Raw genomic sequence first — 16,060 nt, 5'->3', positions numbered from 1 at the left:
AGTTAAAGTTATCCGGCTAACTCAGTTATCCAGGTACAAGAAACAGGGCCCTGGACCCTAGATGCAGCTAGTTGGGAACATCGTCAGAGACTTAAACCCATGACTTGCTGTTGTTTTTTTAACATCTTTGTCATTACCTAGCACATTCATTACTTGTCACACTGAAGCCATGTTCATGCTACACAATAGCCATTTTAATACCAAGTTTATTTGTATGGCTAACTTTTTACAGCAGTGATAGTAGGATGTACACTACTGGTCAAACGTTTTAAAACACCTGCTCAAACCATTTCCTTTTTCATGATTAAAAATGGATATTATACAGGTGAATCCATTTTAATCATGAAAAAAGAAATGGTTTATTAATATCATATGGATGAGGCCCGTGCGATAGGGCACGTTGAAGCTGGTGTTCTGTAAAACCAAGTTGCAGCATTATTTGAAGTCAGTCCTGGTACCAAAATCTGAAAAATGAAAATGTAGAGATCTGGCACAAAGCGGTGTGCGGTGACACATATAGGGATATATTCCAGTAGGACGCAGAGCGGTAGCTATACGATACTATAACTGCAATTGCTTCTTTTAAAACAAATGGTAGATTATTGTTAAAGACAGAAAATAGTAATGGTCCTAAGCAAATACCTTGAGCTCCTGGGGGCTGCCGGCGTGGGGGAGAGTAGATTTCTCCTGGGCGCTGCGTGTTCTTGGGAGAGAGGGGTGGTCGTGGGCGCTGCATGCTCAGGTGATGAGAGGGGGCTCGTGGGCGCAGGATGATCAGGGGAGGGAGGGGTGCCGGCAATAGGTAAGGTTATGGACGCATTGGGCACCAAGTAGAGCTTGCTTCGCTGCAAGTGCCTCTTGACCTCGCTGACCGTGCGAGCCGTGAACTTGATAAGATTCCGGCTTCGGTTTGCCGAAGCCATCTGGAATCCTATCAAGTTCAAGTTTATGGCAGGGTACCTTCCACAGATGAATTGATTGAACTGGCTCATTGACCAGTTCAACTGTGCAGGCCCTGGGTTGGCTGGAGGCCCTAGAAGACAAACAAGTTGGTATAAAGATGATGTGAACATGCTATTTACCAGTATCCCTCAAACAGACAGACGTTATTTCACAGAAAAGGTGCCATCGTTGCCATTTAAAGGTTTGGACCACACTTACCAATGCCCATTTGTACCAAGTTGGCACAGACATTAGCCGAGGGGAGGGTGGCTTGGTCACTGTGCTGTAAGAGGAACAGCTTCACAGCCCATGTAGCTGGAACCGCAGGAGCTGCTGAAGATGCTCCTGTAGCTGAAATTAAGTAATTAATAAATACATACACATTTATTTACACATTTTCATAAGCAATGTATTTGCATGATCTGATTAACTGTGTATCAATGGAGAAAACCATGCGCTAAGGCTAAACTGTTATACTTCATTGTATTTCTTTGTTCATCGTTTTCCATTGTGAAGTTCTATGATCTCGGACAAAAGCTGTATATGAGATTGATTCGCAACTACAATGTAAGGTCTGAATAAACTTGAGATTGCTTGTCTGTGTAAAAACGCAGTTATATTTTGCCGAATTGGTTGAAGAATGCAGCTATGCAGCTAAGAGAGAAAGAAAATAATTGAAAACTATTTTGATGCCTCAAAATGATGTTTTGGTTTGATAAGATGCTTATGATACAATCATTCTAAGGATTATGTGTGTATTGTGTAATAAATTAGTTTAGTACACTAATTGCCACAAATCTGAAACTGCATAGTGCACTTTTAAATTAGATTTTCTAATACAGAAGAGGTATTATTTAGAACATTACTTCATATTTTTCTAGTTATAACATAATAATACTACATTATATAAATATATAGATAAAGGTAGTAATATGTAAATGTATTGATTGATTGTGTGTGTGTCTGTGTGTGTCTGTGTGTGTCTGTCTGTCTGTCTGTCTGTGTGTGTGTGTGTGTGTGTGTGTGTGTGTGTGTGTGTGTGTGTGTGTGTGTGTGTGTGTGTGTGTGAATGAGTGAATGAGTGAGTGAGGGGGGGGGGATGCCATGGCTAGGTCATGGGGTTCAAAACGGGGCCATGCAGCTGCTAGAAGACCACGTGTCATCTTGCTTGCTATGCTGTAAGACATAATTGAACTATTTCATCACTTTTTACTTTTCACTGACTGGGCTATTTGCATATTCTTGGTATCTCGGTACATCTATGGACCTCAGGGAATGTATTCACAGTGTCAGAAATATTGTGTCTATTACTAGGCTTGCTTAAATTGTGATGAAACAAAGGAGAATATGAATTATGATTTTTCTTTGCATCTTTGACAGTGAATAACACCATGAGATCATGTGTACCAAAAAATCGACGGAAATTAAGGGAATGAATGAATGAATGAATGAATGAAAACTTTATTAACAGATTGCAGAATGGGTACAGTACAGTACAGCTCAATACATACAATTGTTAAGGGGATGCAGACCAGAGAAAGACTTTCGTCTTGTTTACATCAGGGTCCCCCATTTTCAATTCATCGTAAAGATCGGAAGATGATAAAGATGATAAAACCAAAGGTTCTGTAGATACAGTACTGAATTCTCCCATCCGGACCAATGCAATTTGAAATATTATTATAGAATATAGAATAGATGCTTATACATTACCTTATTATATCTAATTCGCACATTTATATATATATATATATATCTTCCAAATGCCCGAAATTTGTTTATTTGTCAAAAACGTTACCTTTCGTGGCTAATTATCGCGAATAATAAGTTAATAATAAGTTATTGACGTATTCATAATTCAACTCTGAACAGTGAACCCCAAAAGAACAGGAAGGGAAATGTAGTTCGGAAAAATTCCACCGCTGGTCGAGCCGTGCATGTCCTCTGCGAAATGGCCACAAAAAAACTACAAATCTTTTTCTTTCAATCGTGTAATGGCGGCGGCGGGCGATAGATAAAAGAAAAACTTCAACTATCTTTTAACACATTTAACCTATTGCTAAAATAACGTATTGATGATCATATACATCAATTTTAACTTTTCACTGATGCACTTCTCTGTTGTATGTAAAATACCCTGTTGTATGTCCGTTCTATTTTATATTTAGAACGGTCATAGTCTGCGATGCGGTTCAAAACGGGCCATGCGTATGGGGGTAGATTTCTATCAACGTGACTTTATGTTAGCTGGAAAACCACGTGGCATCTTGCATATGATCTAACATAATATAACTAGTTCATCACTTTTTACGTTTCACTGATGCACTGCTCCGTTCTATTTTATTATTCTTAGCCGATTTTAAAACTGAATAAAACCGCGCACACATACCTTGATTCTGGACTGCCGGTCTCCTGCGGAATTGTCTTCTCGTGGAAGCGACCAGGTTCATTGCACTTTCTTCTCTTTCAGACATCTCGTCAAAAGCCCCATCAATTGCAGTTATTACACAATTAAACACCGTGTTTAAATAACTGTCGTTGCTCATCGTGCAGCAGAACACGAGTGAACATGTATTATTCCTTCGTCAACAAGGTGTTAAGATTCTGTTTCGTTTTGTCACTGTAGGTGGGGCTTGATTGATTGATTGATTGAAAAGTTTATTAACAGATTGCAGAATGGGTACAATAGTATTCAATACAGTACAGCTCAATACACACAATTGTTAAGGGTATGCAGACCAGATAAAGTCTTTCGTCTTGTTTACATCAGGGTCCCCCATTTTCAATTCATCATAACATATATGACATACATTACATACAGATAGACAGTACTGCTACATCTATACATTTATGACATATCAGATTTGCAAATATAGTACTGTTTGTGATACAAAAAGTGTCCAGAAAAAGAGTGTATATACATTTGACATAGAGACTGTACATTGGAGGACGTTGGGTGGGTGGGGGCTGTACATTGATTGGAGGTGGGGGGGGGGGGGGGGGTTGGGTAGGGGGGGGGACACTGTACACTGTACATTGGAATACTGACAAAGCCATACTTGGTCATTTACTGTACAACTGGGTTAGGAGTCGGACATTTGTAGGGGCCAGTTTCGAATTGCAGTCTCCCGTAGGTGTTCTTTGAGAGTGTTTTTGAAAGTGGGTAGTGATTCACATTCCTTTACAGCTTTGGGTAGGGCGTTCCACATTGATGTGGCATAATTGCGAAACGTGTTTAGTCCCTTGTTTGAGCCGAATCTGGGTTTAACGTGATTTGTGGAGCTCCCTCTGGTGTTGTGATCGTGGTATTCACTGACCTTTGGGAAGTATTTTGACATGTACATGGGTACCTTGGTCGCGTAGTGTATCTTGTAGACCAGGCCCATTGCAAGTTGCTCTACTCTGTCGTCTACTCTAAATTCAAATCAAATCAAATCACATTTATTTACAAGTCTTCTTTAAACAAGTCAAGAAGAAAACATAACAATAAGTCAAGAACAGAACAAGAACACCATAAGGTCCAACAAATTTAAAATAAATGCAAATAAATGAAAGAATGCAAGCACTCCCAGACATACCCCACGCGAAGGTAATGAAAAACTCACTAAAACCTAACAATATGGAAAAATGCTCCACAGGCAGTAGGGAGGAGAGAAACCTTAGAAGGGCCATTCAAGGGGGGATCTCCCTTCTTAGATGTCAGTGATAGTAGTGTTGCAGACTAACAGTTGGTAAGCATGCACTCAAGTGTGTAGTGAAACACAGATGAGTGCATGCAATAGCAACTGAACATTTTGAAAGATTAAAGATAGAGCTGATAGCGATAGCAACTGAACATTTTGAAAGATTGAAGATAGAGCTGATAGCGATAGCAACTGAACATTTTGAAAGATTGAAGATAGAGCTGATAGCGAATCTATTTGAGGCACAGGGGCGGCGCAAAAAGGGTTGCGTCCTCCCCGTGTTAATCACGGGACATTCAGCACTCCGGTCATTGCTGAGGGACAGCCGGAGACAGGGAGATAGGGGGCGGCGCAGAGATGGTCTAAGCCACCCAAACTACCTAACCTACAAAACAACCACCTACAACCACACCGTTCACCATCCCTGTCCATCTACATCATACTATATACCCCACTCTCTGAATCACGTATAATTCAACTTTCTAACTAACTCCCAACTCTCACCTCCATGGAGTGCAGCTAATGCTGCTACTACCTGATTGAGCCCCCCTCTGTGAGACACTCCTTGCCCCCTTCTGGCTGACTCTGGGCTCCTTGGTCACCCTCACCCCCCTTTTTCAATTCCCTAACCACCTCCTCCCATGTCAGACCTTCCATACCCAAATGTTGAACCGCTATCCTAACAATCATCCTTACTCTATCATTTCTACCCTCAATCTCTGCCGCAACATTAACTACCCCTGCCACGAAGGCCACAATACTCAATTTCTCCTCCCATACCCTCTCTCTATCCTCCTGCCCTACCCTTTCTGCCACATGCCCTTCTCCAAACCCCTGCACCCTATCTTGACTTCCCTGTCCTACCTTCCTAGCCGCCTCTGCATACGATAACTTACCCTCCCTTCTCACTCTCTGAACCACAACCTCCCTCTTCATCACCACACAACCCCTAAACGCTACACTATGCTCCCCACCACAACTACAACACTTCAGCTTCACTCCCTCTCCACACTTCCGATAGTCATGCTCCCCGCCACACCTAGCACACCTCTGTCCCTTCCTACATGAAACAGCTATATGGCCAAACTCCTGACACCTATAACACCTAAGAGGACTCTGAAAGTTGACAGAGGTTTCTGTAGCGAGGATTTTTGCTGTGATATGATTGGACAAATTCTATTTTGGGGCGTGGTTTAGCGACAGGTCTATTGTTAAGGGGATGCAGACCATGTCCTGATGAATTGAAAATGGGGGACCCTGATGTAAACAAGACGAAAGTCTTTCTCTGGTCTGCATCCCCTTAACAATTGTGTGTATTGAGCTGTACTGTATTGTACCCATTCTGCAATCTGTTAATAAAGTAATAATCAGAGTAGGGGTTAGAGAGGGGAGAATGGAAGGTGAGGATCAGGGGTTTAGAAAAGGGCATTTGTCAGTAGAGGAAGTACAGGAGGAGAAAGAGAGGGTGTGGGGGGAGAAGTTGGAGATAGTGGCATTTGTGACAAGAGTAGTGAATACAATAGTGATGGTTAGCAGTAGGACAGAGAGGTTAAAGTTAGTAGTTGAAGCAGCAGTACTAGACATGGGTATGAAGGGGTTGACAATGGGGCAAGTATCAAGGGAGTTAGGGAAGTTAGGGAAGAAGGTTGTTGTGAGTGATCAAGTAAGAGAGTTAGGGAAGGTGGTGGTGAGTGTTCAAAAAGGCCAGAGTCAGCCCGCAGGAGGCAATGAATGACTCATAGATTAGGTTTGGATAGGGTGGTGATGTTAGGGATGGGGTTTTTGTTTTGTGTGTTATGGGGTTGAATGGATTGTATGCAATCCTATACCTGGAGGGGAGAGAACAGATGGTAGAGGTAAACGGTACTCTACCCCCCCCCCCCCTCACAGTGAGCTGTGGTGTTCCACAAGGAAGCATACTAGGACCGCTACTCTTCCTAATTTATGCAAATGACATGTCGTCAGCCTGTGACTGCAACTTGTTCCTGTTTGCGGACGACTCAGCCCTGCTGGTCTCTGACAAGAACAAGTTGCAGGTTGAAAAAACCCTCAGCACGGAACTAGGCAAAATCCGTAAATGCCCAAAACCCCCACTACCTCCTAATAGACAGTCTCCTCCCCACCGCATGTATATATTCCCTCCCCGCCGTATGTATTTCTCTCCCACCCACCCACCCCCTCCTAATGTACAGTCCCCTCCCCATCATATATACTCTGTCAGGATCTAGGGGTAACAGTACTGTATATTTGAATACCGTTTATGTCACAAATGTATCAGTACTAAATACCTATATGTCCCTATGCCATAAATGTCATGTATGTTGTGTATGTCATAAATGTCTATATGAATTGAAAATGGGGGACCCTGATGGAAACAAGACAAACGTCTTTCTCTGGTCTGCATCCCCTTAACAATTGTGTATTGAGCTGTACTGTACTGTACCCATTCTGCAATCTGTTAATAAAATGTTCAATCAATCAATCAAAGTTTGTAGTCACTTGAACTGTGAATTCTAAAAGACAGACACTTCTAAAAGCACCCCTCCCCCAAAGACTAATGAATTGCGTCACCTCCCCCTCCCCTAAATCCCATTTGTCCAATCACATTCTATCACCGCTCAACTGTATGCAGCTTAACAATTGTCTGTCTATCGTCATATTTTTGGCCACAAGTGGCGCTGTTGCGAGTTTGTGGTGGCGCTGTTACAACATTTAGGAAATAGGAGCAGAGAAGAAGATCCCGATTTACAGAGCTAAGATCAACAAGTTAACGTTAGCGCCGCGGTTTGAAACTTTGAAGGTGAGTGTGTAAACTAGTCAATACGATCTTAAACATGTCACAACAGCAGTCATAGTGTATATTTTCAACAATACGTTTGTTTACCAATAGGTTAAAGTGTTTTTGAGTTCGTGTTGGCTTGGCACTGTTTCAACATTTCGATTTAGGTGACTCGACTCAGTCTCGTGTTTTCTGCTACAGCTACAGCTTATCTATCATAATAACGTTACATGTATGGGAGTTTGCAAAGTTTAAATTGTATTAGCTGTTACATTAATACATTGTGTCCTCCTATCTATCTATCTCAAATCTCACTGTCTATCTGCTATGCTTTTATCTTTTACTCAAGTTTATTTGAAATCGAAGACACTCTGACGTCACGAGACCGCCGCCATCTTGGTATGAGGGTAACAAACTGATTTCTACCATCAAATGTGTAAACTGTTAATATGTACCTCAGTTGCGTGTGGGTCAATGAACACACTTGGGTTTATCAAACCGTGGGTTTAGTCTAGATGGAAATAGGGGTCCACGCGCACCCCCCGGAAATGTTTATGCCACCTGATTTTTCTTAATCCTTAAAGTGTCTACTTTCAGAGTCTGCCAGGTGCCAAGCTGAAATAATGTCCGAAAGGCTCAATTTTTAACCCTTTATTGCACCTAACACAAAACCGAAACATTAAAATTTGATGTAGCAAGACTCAAGAGGCATAATCTTTGAAGTAAACAACATACAGAGACAAATTAATGCATTTTCCCATACAATTCTGACCCTAGGAATTCAATGGAATGGTTATTTTTTTGACATTTTACAACATTTTGACTGTATTTCTGGACAAAAACAGCAAACAAATGCAAGAAATGCGTGTCTAACCAACTACATTTTTATTTTTCAAACGCATAGTGAATATATTGACAATCAGTTTTTTGTTCAACCCTCCAACTGTTTATTTGGAAATTATATTGGGTACCAAGCTCAAATAATGTCCCAAAGGCTAGTTTTAACCCTTTATAGCACCTAACCCAAAAATCTAAAAATGAAAATATAATGTAGAAGAGTCATAACTTTTGAAGTAGACAACCAATACATTTACCTTTTCATGTCACTACCAACTTGCTGACCTAAACTACTCATCCTCATCGTCACTGAAGAGATCTTCTAATTCAATTTCTTCCATCTCCAGCTCTTCATCCTCATGCTCGTACTCTCCATCCACTTTACCCACAGACAAAGTTATTGTTGGCGTAATCGGTCACCTTGTCAAGGGCTGCATGCTCTTCTGACTCTGCTCTCTGAGCCAGTACCTCAACAAGAGAAGGAGGGAGGATGGGTCCAATTGCCCAGACCGGTTCCAACACCTCCTCTTCTCCTGTCTTCTCCCAGCCCATGCCTGGATCATGTGGTTTTGGGCTCTTGATTATTGCCTTGTCTGCTCTCTTATAGAAGGCTCGCTGGACATGTGGAATGAGACAGACCTTGGCAGGCGTTCCAGGTCTACTTTTGACTTGGAGTCCAGGACTTTGTCAGCGCCGACCATCTTTCTCATAATTTTCACCCGTACTGTGTCAACTGATGTCATCCGTGCTTGGCCATACATAATGCATGTGAAGCTCTCCATCTCCTCTTGAAGCTCATCAGTGACCATCCAGTCTGCACCAAGCTGCCTGAAAGCTTTGTGGAGTTTACGAGTCTTTTCCAGCTTCTTCAGGGGATTCACCTTGCATTTGCCTTTAAAAGCGCTGGTACAGTCCTCCCCAGTAAAGTCGTAGAATCCCAGCAGTGTGCTACAGTAGTCGGGGCCCAGTAATTCCTCAGCAGCAGGGGTAAAGTTGGCATTCTTGGGGAATTTGGGGCCAACTCTTTTGAATGCCAGCTCTGGCAGCGTCTCGGGAGGCGTGATCTTAAGGCTTCTCATCTTGGATGACCTGTCATAGAGAGGAAGGGTCCTTTTCTTGGTGCTCACATGGCTCTCCTTCACTTCTTGAATCATGATTCCCCCGGCGCTGTTTACCACATTTGAACCATGAACGTTGGTGGTGATTCTGTTCAGGTTGTCCCACTCGCTGTGAAAAACAGTGTTTCCCTCGCCAGTGGTGATTTCAGGGGTCATGTTGGTGGACATCTCATCAAAAGCATTGGCCATGGCTGTCTCAAGTTCCATACTGAAGTCGTATGTCTCCGAGTGTCCTAGTTGTGAAAGGATGGTTGTGAGCTGTAAAGATAAACAAATGTTTTTTTGTATCAATATCAAATACCTGTATGAAGCATAGTTGAGCAATGACAATGTAGGACCTCATAAGCAATAAGTTAGTTGATCACTCACCTGTTTGCTTCGATAGAGGTGCCGAAGTGTGGCACACAGGAGGATGTGCTTTTGGAGTTTCACTTCACTTGCTGTTAGTTGCTGCTCGACACTAGGGCTGCACGATTTTGGGAAATAATCTAATTGCGATTTTTCTGACAGATATTGCGATTGCGATTATAATTTTTTTTAAGCAGCCCCACAGAGGTTTATTGTAAAATGCGGCTTGCATCTGGCCTACGCGGTGGGTCTGTTCGGGACACAGAGTCTGAACATTTTTCTTTTTACCTGGGAATCGATACCGGTACGGTACCCAACGGTACCTTTTTTCCCCTGTACTTTACTCTCCCTCTCTCAAGTAAACTTCACAACACACAATCTAAAACCCATTACCTCCCTCTCCCAAACTGTTCCTACAACAATTTTTTTTATGTTGCATGATCATGTATATTTTGTATTATAATTTTTTTTGTGTTTAAATATCAACATTATCTGGCAATCCTCAGTAAATACTATCAAATGAGATATGAGACACGTGCACACACAGAAAAGGAGAATTGCTTAAATTATTTTAGAATACTTCAGCTAATGAAGTTAAATGTTTATTATCAACTATCCAGTTCGTTTTTATAGTGCAACGTTTTTCTACATTAATTGAACCAGTAGAGAGAGATGCCCCCCCCCCCCCACCCTTTCCTTACTCGGCTCATGTTTTCTCTGACTTGAGCAGGGTTAGCTAGGAACAGCTTTCTCAAGCTTCGCACCTTGGGCATGGAATGGGCTACAGGACCATTATCCACTTACACCCCAGTCTCTCTTGGTGAATTTAAATCTGTATTACATAACTTCCTACAAGAAGAATGTTGCTGCTTTCTGTAGTCGGGTCCCAACTGCAAAATTACTGTATTACCCTGTATTATACACTTTTACTATCATGTAGACTATTCTGCTTTGTTTTTGTGTTTACATGTGATGTATTGTATATTGTATACATGCACATTTATTATGTTCTTGTGTGATGTATCGCACATTTTTATTGCTGTGTGATGTATTGCAAATGTTATTTCTGTCATCTTGGCCAGGTCTCCCTTGCAAAGGAGATCTTGTCTCTCAATGGGACTTCCTGGTTACATTTTTTTTTTTTTTTTTTTTATTGCAGGCGATTTGATAATTGCATCATTACAAATTGCGATTTCGATAAAAAATCGATTAATCGTGCAGCCCTACTCGACACACATCTTGTGTAATCGAATAGACCAGCCTCTGCGTCTTCTCACACTTTTCTTCATCAAGTGTCCCAGTCACCACTGAGCTCAGAAATGGTACAAGATGCTCTGGGAGCAGTTCATCCATTTTCACAGCATCCAGCTTGTGTGCAGTTGGGGGCCATGGTAGCTCCTTTGACTCTTTGAATGCCTTTTTAATGTGAGAATTGAGGGTGAGTGCTGCTTCTTGTAGTTAATCAGATGTTCCAAGTTTGTACGCACATTTAACTGCTTCATCTACAGTAATGCTTGAGCTGTATATAAGGTTCAACTCTAGAATATTCACTATGTGCTTTAAAAAATGAAAAGGTAGTTGGTCATACACACGTTTGGTCATTTCTTGCTGTTTTTGTCCAGAAATACAGTCAAAATGTTGTCAAATGTCAACAATAACCATCCCCTTGAATTCCTAGGATCAAAATTGTGTGGGAAAATGTATTTTCACTCTGTAAGTCGTCTACCTCAAAAGTTATGCCTCTTCTACATTATATTTTCATTTAAAAAAAATTGGGTTAGGTGCTATAAAGGGTTCAAACTAGCCTTTGAGACATTATTTCAGCTTGGTACCCAATATAATCTCAAAATAAACACTTGGAGGAATGAAAAAAAAAATTATTGTCACCAAATATTCACTCTATGCGTTTGAAAAAAGGTAATTGGTCGACACATTTTTTGTGTATTTTTTGTATTTTTTGTCCAGAAATACAGTCAAAATGTTGTCATGTCAAAAATAACCATCCCATTGAATTCCTACGGTCAGAATTGTATGGATTTGTCTCTATGTTGTTTACTTCAAAGGTTATGCCTCTTGCTACATCACATTTTAATGTTTCGGTTTTGGGTTAGGTGCAATAAAGGGTTAAAAATGGAGCCTTTCGGACATTATTTCAGCTTGGCACCTGGCAGATTCTGAAAGTAGACATTTAAGGATTAAGAAAAATCAGGTGGCATAAAAAGTTCCGGGGGGTGCGCGTGGACCCCTATTTCCATCTAGACTAGTTTATTTAACATCTAGTTGTGACGTGACGACAAGAGCAGGTTCACAGTAGCGAGGCAGTTTGTAAGCAGTAGTACTACAGGTACGGTGGCGCGTAGTAGACGATAATCAAACTGGATAATCATTTAGCCAATGATCTACAAAATGCATGCGTTGAGCTCCGTTTTTATTACATGGAATTATAAACAAAAGGTCAAGAGCAATGTGTTTGGTTAGCAGACATGTCCAAAAAAGGAGTAGAGGGAAGCTAAGCTTATTGATCCCTACCCCCTTACATTTATGTTTGTTCTTCCATTAATTTGACTAGATATAACATAATTTAGTATATTACAATATAGAATATACTTTTACTTATACCGGTATTTAAAAGAAAAAAATCAAATAAAATTGATTCACTTGACAGCAGTGAATATAGTACAGCACTACATAACACAATATAACATAACTTTGTTTATCCTCATTACTCATTTCTGTATTTCTCTAATGTGTGTTTTTTTTAGCTGCTTTTTAAATTGTGCTACATGTTTACTCAGTTTGATGTTTTCAGGTAAATTATTCCACAACTTCACTCCACACACCGATATGCACATGCTTTTCAGCGTAGTGTGTACCATTTGTTGTTTAAGATTCCCTCTCCCTCTTAAGTTATATTCTCCTTCCCTGTCTCTGAACCATTTTTGAATGTTGCCTGGGATTAGTTTGTATCTGGCTTTGTATACAATGAGGGCAGTTTTGAAATACACTAGATCCATACATTGCAATGCTTGTAGCTTTATAAATAAGTTATTGGTGTGTTCATAATATCCTACATTGTTGATTATTCTTATTGCTTTTTTTTGCATGGTGCATATTGGCTGTAGAGTGCTTTTGTAGGTATTACCCCACACCTCCGCACAGTAGCTCATATAGTCGTATACCATAGGAAGAGTGTACAGTACAGTGTATACAGTGTTTTTTGGTTTAGAATGTGCCTTATCTTGCATAAAACACCAACACTCCGTGCCAATTTAGTCCTGACATATTTGATATGAGGTTTCCAGTTGAGTTTGTTCACAGTATCCATAATTTCATTTTTATCCGTTTTTCTCAAGAAGATGGTACTTGTGTTTCGTTATATAAAATAATTAGAAACACCTCCCCCTTGTGGCAGGGTTATCTCCTCTGCCAGTTTACATTAACAAAGAATCTGTTGAATCTTTCTGCCACCTCATTTTTCTTACTTACTGACTTTCCCTCATCTATAAATTAATCTGGAAAGCCAGAACTGTTGATTTATTTCTTAGAATTGAGTTTCAAACCTGTCCATCTCACAACTGATGTCTCTACAGGTGTGTGTGCGTGTCGTGGTGGCTTGGGGCGCAGCGACACGAGAAGGCCTGAGCTCAGTGTTTTGGGCACATGTAGTGATGCACGATATATCGGCCGCTGATATAATATCGGCCGATATGGCCGTTTTTTTACACATCGGTATCAGTCCGATATCAAGATTGGGCCGATATAAAAAATTATTATTATTATTATTTTTTTACATGTTTTGGCCTTAAAGGGGAGATGAAGCGTTAAACAATATGAGCCTAGTTTGTTTGTTGTGTACCTTGGGTAAGACATGGTCCTAAAATCAAATGTGAAATCCTGCTTATTTGTCTGAAAACTCAAATGTAATTTCCCCGTTTTTGCCATGGGCGCTGCCAGTTCAGTGTCGCTATGTGTTTTTTCTTAAAGTATTCAATTTAATATTTAATATATTTATTATTGTTGTGAGAGTAAGAATGCTTAAGTGCCTGTAGTCTGTAGTAAACTGTGCCGTACTGTGTTTAAGCCAGAGCAGCAGACGGAGGACCTGTTGGTTCTGACCGAGTCCTGGTTCTGCCTGCTGTCCCACCAGCCCATAGACATGTTCCGGGGAAATCAGCACACAGCCTGAGCTGCACTGTGGGGCGATGAGCATATTCACTGAGTACTGAGCACAATGTTGCCACTGTCTCCTCCATAGACATATATAAAGACTAGATGACTCACTGGCCAAGTTAGTAGACAACATTGTCCTAATAAATTAAATGAGTCATATAAATCTTCAATCGCAGCAGGGACCTCAACAGGGGCCGCACCATTGTGCAGGGCTGGGGGTTTTCAGCACATTTTATTATCATAAAATGTGTTTCTTGATATGAAAATGTGCTTCTTGATATGAAAAGTATCTGACTGATGCACCTAAATTATGTATTTATGTTGTTTGTCTCAGGTGATGTGATTACTCAACAGTTTGGGGACTTTCTGTCTGTTGAAGCAAGAGATAACAGCTTCCTCGCCTACGGGAAGGCTGGGTCCTGGTCCTGGTCCAGCTCATCACAAAATCCAACACCCTCAGGAAGCGCCAGAGAAAAGATGGTGGAACTAAAAATGGTTGAAGCAGAATTGGAGAAGAGGGCCATAGAACTGCGATACATGCCCCCCACATGACATTATATACATTGGAGAGTATATACATTTGAGGGGGAAGAAACTGTACATTGGAGGAGGTGGGGGTTGAGTAGGTGGGGCGGGGGACTGTACATTGGAGGAGGTGGAGGTTGAGTAGGTGGGGCGGGGGACTGTACATTGGAGGTGGGGGGGGGGGTGTAACTGTTCATTGGAGGGGGTTGGGTTATAGTCCAGTCATTATAGGCCAGAATTAGGCTAAACCTAGGACAAATTGCAACATTAGCAAACTCAACTGATTTTGTATCCTCAATATGTCTTTAGTGAGAGAAAAAAAGTCCCAAGGAATCCCATCATGGGAAATGTGTTTTTTTTCAATGTACTTGATTGCTGGCAGGATCACTGACGACACTGTCTTTCAGAGATTGTGACGCGTTCAAATTTTGAGGTAGCTCAAAAGTAAAGATACCATTTGATTCTAGACAACCTCGGGTTTCCAATGAGACCAACCATGTCATGTTACCTCATTGGAAAGGGGGCTACATACCTAATTATTCAAAGTTAAGACGATTTTTTGGGGAGGGAAATATGGCCATCACCATTTTTCAAATGGTCCCTTGGCCTTCTACCTCAATATATGTTAATGGAAATGGGTTACATGGGTACCTACAAGCCTCCCCTATACAGACATACCAAATTTATGTTAAGCCCATGTAGTTTTGTGCAAGAATCATGTAGTGTTTTGCATGCTGTACAAATATGTAGTTTCCGCCTATTATAAAAACCCCCATCTCCATGGACCTATCCCCACGGACATAAACCCTTGAGCCCCATCCTCGTGGACTGAGCTCCACAGAGCCTATCTACTAATATTCCAAGAAGAAAAAAATTTCTTTATCAAATGTTTTGATTAGTTCTGGCGTGTATGCTAATTGGTGCATATCAAATAAGATAATGTGTGATTTGCATGAGTAAACAGAATAATTCAATGAAGTTGTGATTGACTTTTTTCCTTGTCTTTGTGTGTGTAATCAGCTTGTGAGTTTTTATAGTGATATCTAAAAGTAAAATTTTCACCACTGTTATAATCGATATGAATATATATAGGTTGTTTTCAAAACTTTCCCATGATGGGATTCCTTGGGAGTTTTTTTCCCTCACTAAGGATATAATGAGGATACAAAATCAGTTGAGTTTGCTACTGTTGCAATTTGTCCTAGGTTTTTTCATATAATGACTGGACTATTAGGACATTTACAGAGGCCAGTTTCGAATTGCCGCCTCCCGTAGGTTCTCCTTGAGAGTGGTTTTGAAAGTGGGTAGTGATTCACATTCCTTTACAGCTGTGGGTAGGGCGTTCCACATTGATGTGGCATAATGTTTGTTTGTTATGTTTTAATAAACATCTTTGGACCATGTGTAAATTTTTTATTCAAATACAAAAGTCTGGTGCAAATTTCGCTTGAATACGCTCATTGGAAATACATTTACTGAACAAAATGTTGATGTGTTCAATAATTATTTCCCCCACTGTACACTGCTATCATACATAGTTATATGGGTTATATGCAGGTGTATAAGTAGGTATATAGAATTATTATGGTTATATATGCTGTAAATATAAATTAATACTCTTGATTCCAGTCCAGTTCTGCTTGTGGAGCAGACCTCAA

General features: G+C 40.7%; 1 long non-coding RNA gene across 1 annotated transcript; it reads left to right on the top strand.

Moving 5' to 3' along the window:
- Positions 1 to 7,341: 7,341 nt before the first annotated feature.
- On the top strand, positions 7,342 to 14,263 carry LOC311247917. Its single transcript, XR_014620897.1, has 3 exons — positions 7,342 to 7,425; positions 7,754 to 7,811; positions 14,212 to 14,263. It is a non-coding gene; the product is annotated as an uncharacterized lncRNA (long non-coding RNA).
- Positions 14,264 to 16,060: the final 1,797 nt, after the last annotated feature.

Source organism: Notolepis coatsorum, assembly GCF_963971535.1.
Source record: "Notolepis coatsorum genome assembly, contig: SCAFFOLD_976, whole genome shotgun sequence".
Taxonomy (NCBI): Eukaryota; Metazoa; Chordata; class Actinopteri; order Aulopiformes; family Paralepididae; genus Notolepis; species Notolepis coatsorum.
This window is presented reverse-complemented; position numbering and strand designations above follow the sequence as displayed.